The following is a 10,073-nucleotide window of genomic DNA, read 5'->3' as shown; positions in this document are numbered from 1 at the left end:
CTGAAACAGAGAACATTAACAGGTTAATAGCAGCCTCCGTGGCCGTGATGAGATGTTGTATGGTCTCCTTAGCCCTGACCAGAATGAATGACAGCTCATTGACGGCCTCCCTGGCCGTGACAGGATAGGACGAGAGCTCTGAGATGTGACGAGGCTCTGGTAGATCTGTGGTGATTTGACTGGGTTCATGAAGATCAACTGTGACTTGACTTAGTTCATGAATATCAACTGCGACTTGACTGTGCTCATGAAGATCGTTGGTGACATGACTTGGTTCCTGAGGATCAACTGTGACTTGACTTAGTTAACGGAGGTTAAGGGTGACTTGACTTTGCTCATGAAGATCATTGGTGACCTGACTTTGCTCATGAAGATCATTGGTGACTTGACTTGGTTCCTGAGGATCAACTGTGACTTGACTTAGTTCACGGAGATTAAGGGTGACTTGACTTTGCTCATGAAGATCATTGGTGACTTGACTTTGCTCATGAAGATCATTGGTGATTTGACTTTGTTCCTGAGGATCAACTGTGACTTGTCTTGGCTCATGAAGTTTAACTGTTGTTTTACTTGACTCTTGGGTGTTAGAGTTGACTTGACCTGTCTCTGGATGGTCAGCGGTGACTTGACCCATCTCTGGATGGTCAACGGGTACCTGACTAGACTCCGGGAAATCAACAGGGACCTGATCAACAGTGACCTGACTTGACTCTGGAAAGTCGATGGGGACCTGATCAACAGTGACCTGACTTGACTCTGGAAAGTCGACGGTGACTAGCCCTGGCTCTGGAGGGTCATCGGTGACTAGCCCTGGCTCTGGAGGGTCATCGGTGACTAGCCCTGACTCTGAAGGGTCCATGAACACCTGACTCGACTCTGGAGGGTCCACGAGCACCTGACTCGACTCTGGAAATTCCACGGGCACCTGCCTTGACTCTGGACAGTCAACCGGAATCTGACTGGACTCTGGAGGGTCAACTGGAACCTGACTCGACCCTGGAGGGTCCACTGGAACCTGACTCGACCCTGGAGGGTCCACTGGAACCTGACTCGACTCTGGAAAGTCAATGGGCACCTGACTTGACTTTGGACTGCCTGTAGAGATGTGAGACGCCTCGGCTTCGGTCACTGCCTCTGGAACAGCCTCGGGCACCGCCTCGGTAATGGCCTCGGGCACCGCCTCGGGAATGATCTCCGGGCTTTGAGGAATGGTAGACGCCCGTCTCCTCCTCCTCCGCCCTCTATGGTGGCGAGTCGGTGGCACCTTGTCTGGAGGCTCAGGCGTTGAGTCGGCCATCTTGTGCTGTGGCGCTGGGCTGGCGGTCATCTTGTGCTGTGGCTCTAAGCTGGTGGCCATCTTGTGCTGTGGCGCTGGGCTGGCGGCCATCTTGTGCAGTGGCGCTGGGCTGGCGGCCATATTGTGCAGCGGCGCTGGGCTGGCAGCCATCTTGTGCAGCGGTTTTGGGGCTTTAAAGTCCTCTGCCTCTCCCACAGTGAAAGGAGAACCACATAACAAGAGCGAAAAGTCCATTATATCCCTTAAGCTGCAATTAAACTCCCCTCTAGGTAACCATGATTTTACTGGTTCATTGAGTCCAAAACGGAATAAATCCTTAAACAAGACTTCATCGTCTAGAGCATTGGTCTCAAACTCAATTCCTGGAGGGCCACAGCTCTGCACAGTTTTGGTCCAACCCTAATCAAACACACCTGATACAGCTAATCAAGGTCTTCAGGATTACTAGAAACTTCCAAGCAGGTGTGATTTGGAGCTGGTTGGAGGTAAACTCTGCAGAGCTGTGGCCCTCCAGGAATTGAGCTTGAGACCACTGGTCTAGAGGAACTCGATATACCAATTCACAGAACTGTTGAACATAGTCCTCAATAGATCGATCTCCTTGCTTTAGATTTAACAGCAGGTCAACTGGATCTGTGGTTAGGCTGGATTGGTGATATGCTGACATTGAAACAGGAACCGATACCTCAGTGACAAGGGGATACCGGGCTGCTGGATCCTGGTATGGCGAAGTCTTCTGTAATGATGAGACAGAGACGTTCGGATCCATGTGCAGAACTTTAATGATGAGAATGGTCAGACAGGCAATGATCAGTAACGGCGTCAGGTATGTAGGGATAATCAGAATCGATAACAGGAACAGGCAGATGTCCGGGGCAGGCAGCAGAGAATCAGAGTCGGTATAAACAATCCAAAGGTCAGGTACAGAAGGAAAACACAAGGAAAACGCTCGGAAATGTCAGACTGGCTAAACAAGACTTCGCAGTGAGTGAGAGTGAGTGTGCTGCTTATATGTGTGTGTAAATGAGGTACAGGTGTGGCAAGGAAATTGGCTGATGAATAACACTCAAAAAAATGATTTTTGCTATTTGTTCAATTTAATTAATTAAAATGAGCACATACAACACAACTCTTGGTCCCAACTTAATTTTATTTAACATAAACAATGTAATTTAAAAAAAAAAATTTTTTACATTGAGTCAACAAGAATATTTTTCGTTCGTCTTAACCGGATGTATGTCACGCTGCGTAGATGTGAGATGGGTAAGTGGCCATTTCAATCTATCACCATCCATCTTATTTAATTAACAAATTAATTAAAATATGCTTTGTTAACATCTTGTTGCGTACCAGAAAGTTATTTTTCTATAAGCATTGTATGAAAATAGCTCTTAAGTGTGTCGTTTGTAGCTGATGTTAGGTTTCTGGACTCAGCACATGATGCAGTCATATATTTAAATCATTCTCTCTTTTTTTTTTTTTTAAAGTATCAAATAAAGTTAACATGAAGAATCGCAGAACAGAAATATATATTCAGTACCATAAATTAATGTATAAAACCAGTGCCATAAGACACCCCCGATCATTAGAAATGGCCAAACTGACCCACAGGATTTTAAATTCTTACTCTGCATTCAGCTGTTGTTAGGGTGACAAAAACTTTCAAATGTATATTTTAGTTCTTCATCAACTGTATATAGTTTATTGCTAGTAAAAACGATTTGAGATGCCAATCAAAGCGCGCAGCAGCCAATCCAAGGCTTTAAATTAGTCACGCTTGTTAAATTCACGTGTTCGTGACTGAATTCACCGCATTCAAGTCTCTCGTCTTAAACAACAAATAGAGTTTTAGCGACGTAAGTACGAGATAAATTTCGCTGCTTTAGTAATTGTAAGTGGAGTTTTGCATATCTTTTGCTAAATTATGGTCATGGACCGACTTATGTCTGTGTAGGCAGCTAATAACATCATGTTTCTCCAAGCGCTTGTATATTACGTGTAAATTAATGTTATTCTGTTACTTGAGATTAATATATCAAGAGGAATAATCGACAATAATGATTTGTCATAAATAATTTGGCAGCCTGACCCTGTACTAAATACTTTTTTTTTCTTTGTAGCATTTTAAACTTTTTTTCTTTTCTTTGCTGAATTGCCCATAAACAAGACCTCTGTAATTTATGTCTTCAGATTAATGCAGAATTTCGTCGGATCACAACCCTTACTTTACAGTCCAAATTCCTTTCCCAACTGTATCAGTTTTCTGAAGATGAGCTGACAGTGTTTACCAAAAAGGGTGGAGTGTTTAGAAAAAGCATTCAGGATGTGATGGTGCCAATGTCTCAGGTTGTATTATTACTTTAATTATTTTTTTTTTATTTAATTACTTTCTAATACAAGCTATTGATATAGTGCTCTGTAATGCATAAGGGGTCAGAGATGTGTATTGGAGGGTGTTATGTCAAATGTATAAATATCAGAAACTTAAAACTTTTGTCTGTTTTCTTAGAATGGAGACCATGCAAGAGTGCATTCTCAAGGGGCTATGCATCCACCTGAATGAAGATCCACAGGATCTGGTGAATGGAGTATTTGGTGAGTATAGAGTTCTCTTTCATTACAAACAGTTATCAGAAGTAATATATAGTAGGTCTGACAAAATTCAGAGTAGTTAACCTGACAAAATCTTCTCTATTAGGCATGACAAAACTTTATCTAGTAGGAATGGCCAATTTTCTTTTTGTAATCTTGACTAAAAGAATTTAAGTTTATTCAACAAGATTACTACAAATCGTTTCAAACTAATTCGATTTTGGTTGGAAAATGTAATTAAATTTTGTGGAAAATTTACTCAAATTTTTTTAAGTTCGTTCAACAACTTTTTTTTTTGAGTGAAGGTGCAGGTGTGGCAGGGTGATTGTGATGCAGTGACTTATGGGTAATGTAGTTTGGGTGTGGTGCAACAGTATGAGAGGTGCTAGTGTCCAAGTGACATCTGGTGGTTGATGGGTGGAATGGTCCTGAGTGGAGTGCCCTCTACTGAAGCTCATGGGCATTCCATCTAATGATCGTGACAATTTTAGGTTTAGATGACTATATATGTTGTGACAACTTGTGATATTAAGTTATTATTTTAAGTTAGGTGCACTGAAAAAAAAGATTTGTTGGATTTACTCAATTGAATTATGGACATTGGTTCCACACATTCAGTTTGAGTTCAAAGTATCCTATGCATTTATGTGGTTTCATTATAATACGATTGTGTTAATCCTATGCAATTTCAAAAAGTAATGTGTACATAGTCTTTTCAAGTTATACTAACATAATTCAGTTATGCTAATTTAACATTATTATTTTATTTCAGATATATGCTTCAATCATGTTAATTCTGTGCAATTAAATCAAGTTATCTTAACATCATTTTGATAACTTCACTAAAATTACATTTTAATACATTTCCATGGTTTGTTTTCGCATGTTTCATTTCACGTAACACAAAAACCTTTTGTAAATCCTTTATTTAATAATTTGAACAATGTGTAATTTAAATGGCATTTCTAAATAACATTGTGCTTTCAAAAGCATAGCATAAATAACTTCTCTGATTATTAAATTTAATAAAAATTAAATACATATTAGTTTTAATTAGACTAGTATAAAAACAAAGACAGTTCATTTTGTATGCATAACATGTAGATCAACAATATATGTAAACCTTCATAAGTTTTACAAGATTTCTTTTTTTTATAAACATAAGTAACATTATACTGCATGTAACTGTGTTAAAAAACTAATAAAACATTGTAACACTAATTTATTTCATTTCTCTCAGAAACGTTAAAACTGTACCCAAGAACACGAGTACCTGGAACTAGGGCTGCACGATGTGTCGTTTAAGCATCGATATCGCGATGTACGAATCCATGATAGTCACATCGCAGGATGTGTGATGTAGGCTGTCGTAGTTGATCCGTTATTCATTAACTGTACGGGCAGCTGCTCCCCGGCTCTTGACGAATGTGATTCGCGGATTAATTGTACAGCTTAACCATCATAGAGTGAAAGTTTATCATTTACATGTGTTTTTAAGTCCTGTCAGTTTAACAGGGCAGAGAGAGAGAGCACGAGAGAGAGCATGCGCGAGAGAGAAGAGAGAGAGAGGGAGAGAGAGAGAGCGAGCCCCGGCCGCACGCTCACCATCTTCAAACAACACAAGCGATATCTTGCTCTCTCTCCCTTGCACATATGAATCAGTTGACACGATGGTGTCGATGTTTAAATCATTTAAAATGAGAATGTAAGTGTGCTCACCCAATTTTTGTTTGTAAGAAAAAATTTGATTAGATTTCATATCGCAATATATATCGCAGAAAAATAAAATCGCAATGTCATTTTTTCCCAATATCGTGCAGCCCTACCTGGAACTGTTATTTCAAGAAAAATGCTTTCGTTTCAAAGATAATTATATATAGACGTTACAAAATAATGTGAAAATACAGTATCTGACCCTTACCTAAACTATAAACAATGTATCTTATTTATGCTAGTTCATCCATGTGTCATAGATTCAGCTCTCTAATCAATCAACTTCTGAGCCAGTCCAAAGAAGGGCCAAATTCAGACAAAAAAAAACATAAAGACACGAGAGCAGGCAAAGGGGAACAGTCTAAACAACAAGATCACGGTTTACCCTCTGCGGTGGTCTTGCATGAAGGCTGCTTAAATTTTCTGAGGTTGATTGTTTGTAGTCTCAGTAGTCATTCAAAAATCAGTCCGTCTCACTGGTGGAGGAGTTCAGATTTAAAATTTTGGGCCTTGATAGAGAGTTCACCTGCATCCAAGTCCATGATGTGTTTTTGCTAAATTTCATATGTAAAACGCAACTTTGTGCGGTACTGCAGGTTAAGAGCATAAATTAGACCAAACAACATTGAAGTTGCAAAATCCACACTGCCGATGTCCTGAAGCACTGCTACACCCTCTAGCACAATGCCTACATCATGGGCTTCCTTGTCTGTGTGGCAGTTGTTACGTCACCTGCCGTGTTTAGCCAATTGAGGGCGCTCACAGGCTATAAAAAGGTAAATGATGTGCTACCTGAGATACGTCACCTGTTGAATTGTTGCGTCGGTAACGCGTTTCCGTCACTTCCGCACTTCCGTCATTCCCTGGCGCTAGCAAACATCAAGGTAAGCAGAAAGCGCTTCTAGTGTGTTGGCTGTGGCTCCGTTATTTGGTTAATACAGTTTTCATGTGTGTTTATAGGTTGCAATTAGTTTGGAGCATCGGCTTCGATTCAGTGATTGCTGCCGTGCGGCTATGTAAACAAGCCGTGCGTAGACTTTAACGACGGTAGGATGAATGCTTTGTGTATTTATTCATGACGCACATATTATAGCAACTGAAAAGTTGAGAACGATAACTTGCCCCCTTTCTCAGCTGTGAGACCCAATGCAGTCGCTGTAATTTTGTTAATTCCTACCCTGGCCTTGGTAGTAAGAGTCCTGTCATGTGTGCTATTCAAATCTCCTTGACGATTGGTAAGGTATTTTTGATCTGTTCCTGTATTGGGATGGGAGAGAACCAATCTAACAGGGTCTCGTTTTTGTGTATAGGTTTGGGGAAGCAAGTAGCTGCTTTTCATTTGAGGCACTCGTGCCCTTTTACAGCTGCATTGCTGTCCTGTTTCCAGAAACTATTTTTTTATTATTATTTTCTTTTTTTTTCCTAATAATACCTTGGGTTTCTAATATTATCTTGTTTTCAAATATTCTTTTTTTCCTCGATTTCTTGTTTTTTTTTTTCAATATTGTTGCTCTGGTTGTTTTTCATTGATTTTGTCTACCTGACTCAGTTGCATTCTCTGATATTCTTTTTTATATTTGAATTGTTTTACGACAAAGTCCTTATTGCGTGACTTCCTTTCTGTCTTCATATCCTTATATCTTGTTGAATTTGTTTCTGTTTCCATTTATTTGTTTATTTCTGTGGTAGGTTTATATTGTTTTTGTTTCTTTTTTTGTGATTTATTTACTGGCCATATGCTCTTCTCCAGTGGCTGTGTTTATTCCATATATTTGGATATCTGTTAAATTTTGATTTTCTTTTGTATTCATTTATATTGTTACTGTGACCTCCCCGCGAGGTAGCTGCAGATTTTATATTTGCAAAAGTATTTCTTTTTTTGTTTAATTAACCGAGGTTTAGAGAAACTGTTTATTTGGGATATATATATATATATATATATAATATTTTTGTCTTGGCAGGGTCTGGGCACCAGGGCAGAGGACCAGCTTATTTTAGGTGGTGGCACCCCCGTCACAGTGTGCAGTGATTTCTCACAGTGTGTTGTGGTGCGTCTTCAAGTGTGTGTGTGTGTGTGTGTGTGTGTGCACAGCGTGATTCACTTATAGGTGGTGTGGTCTGGTCAGCCGCTGGTAAGCTCCAGCCCCTTGCCTTTTGGCGTTGTATCAAATTTCTCTTGGTGGCCCATTGGGATGAATAACCAAATGCTCCATTGCCTATTTTAATATTTTTTACTGTTTTTACTGTCAATAAAAAGATTATTTTTATATTGTTACCTCTGTCTCTGACTCGTATATAATTGGTGATACGAACCTGTGTTTGCCCTTTTAACAGGTGGTTTGATTAAAATCTTTGGGTGAAATTCCCATCGTGGCGTAGTCTGGTTATATTTATTATTGTAAGTCGCCTCCCCGTGACGTAACATTGTCAGTCTCCACCGACCCCCCACGCCACATCTGCAGTGTACTTTATCACGAAGATGCCCATGGTAGTCTTCTCAATCGCACACTGTAAAAGATCTTCTTTCATTTCCTAAAGACAGAAAAAAAGATGAATTTGTATTACAATTAATGCTACATGTCTAGTGGATAAAATTATTATTTTTTAAATTTATGTTGCAGTGTGCATATTTGATGAAACCATGGTTTTTAGATGTATTAATATTTTGCTTGTTGTACAGATTCCATCAGTTAAGCTATAACTACTCACCACATACTCCTGAATGAGCTCTTTAGGGTCCTCATTAAGATAGATACACAGTCCTCTGATGGCAAGTTCACAAGCTGCATCAATGTCATCCTTAAAAATAAGCCAAAGCAGAAAAAGAAAAGTTAGTTTAAGACATTACTCAAATCACAATTAAACAAAAGAGCACAATGGGTCTCATTCACTAAAAGTTCTTAAAAATGTATGTGTATGGTAAATATGTTGTAGTATAGGAAAATATAATAAAGATAATAGCTTAATTTTATTATGTGAAATGTAATGCAACTTACCTAATGCTAATAACATCAATTACAAAAAATAGAGTATGAATACATGCACACAAACAAAAAACAAAAAATTATAGTGTGCTAACCGGACATCCAAACAATGCATTTTTTAAAATCAGTTCAATAAAGCAAAAATAACTCAATAAAACTCAATAAAATAAAAATAAAATAATTTGTGCCTTTTTGATCACTAATTTCCAAATTCATGTTTATACCATACTGCCATACTATATATGGTAGTAAACCTTTAAAATCTATTTCTATCTATAATCTGTCAATATTTAAACAAATGTTGATGTAAGAGATTATGTGAGCCTGGAGACTGTAAAATACCGTATGACTTTATATAATTATTGGTTAAGTATGAAAGGGATCTTTTACAGGCAATCAGCCGTTATCACAAGAATAAATCCAGACAGTGTGATCAGGACCCGACATGAATGAGGGTCTTGTATCACACTGAAGGGGTTTATTCAGTTATAACAGCCAGCTGTCTGTACATTACCCTGCTTATTAAATGGCTACTTACCTAATAAGTAAGTAATTAAAAATGATATATTGATTCAAATTATTTTATTAGCTAATTACTTTTGGTTTTAAGTTAAGACATGACGTTTAAGAAACCATGCCTTTAAATACTTTAAAACTAAGAATTTCTATTGTAAAGTTAAACTGTTCCATTTTATAAATTATTTGAAGGCCAAGTCCCACTGATGTTCAGTTTTTATAATGTTGAAAGTTTTTTTTTACTGTTGTATTGACTGTGTAATGTATAAAAATATATTTCAACACCTGAGGCACTGCTACAATGAGCTCTATGAACAATACATGACAAAAAAAAGTCCCAGGACACGGGATTTATTTATTTATATTTTTTGGCATTTGTCTAGACATTTTGTTACACCTTTACTTAGTGATTATTTTGACTTATGTCTGTTCTAGAGACACATTACAACTTTTTGATAAAGCTCTAATTGGTTTTCTTTTGGAAATGATTCAAATTCATACTGAATGTATTTATTACTGTAAAGCATAGTCTGTGTGTAAAAATCGTGATTAAAATGTATATGTCTTTTTCTTTTTGTCCATATCACACAGCCCCAAATGTCAGTTATGTTGCTGTCTATGGGTGCGACTCAGAAAGCCTTCTGAAAAGACTTTGTTAAAGGGGATTATATGAATGTTTTTGATGTGATCACCATATGCAAGTGCAACTTTGCTCACTTACTTCAACTACAGTTGACATCATCTCTTTCAGCTTTCTGTCTTGTTGCCCTGGTCACCTTTCAAAAACCTTCAGAAAGCCTTCATAGTGAAGGTCAAGCTGTGAAATAAATTTTGACTGTAGAGGAACTGTAGTGATTCGCTTGAACTCTGCATTCACCTGAAAGCAGAATGTTAACAAAAAGAAATTAGAGTAGCAATAAGATATGACTCTCTGTAAGACATATTCAACCAATTTTGGAAATCTAACACAA

Source organism: Carassius gibelio, chromosome B15 (genome assembly GCF_023724105.1).
Source record: "Carassius gibelio isolate Cgi1373 ecotype wild population from Czech Republic chromosome B15, carGib1.2-hapl.c, whole genome shotgun sequence".
Lineage (NCBI taxonomy): Eukaryota > Metazoa > Chordata > Actinopteri > Cypriniformes > Cyprinidae > Carassius > Carassius gibelio.
This window is presented reverse-complemented; position numbering follows the sequence as displayed.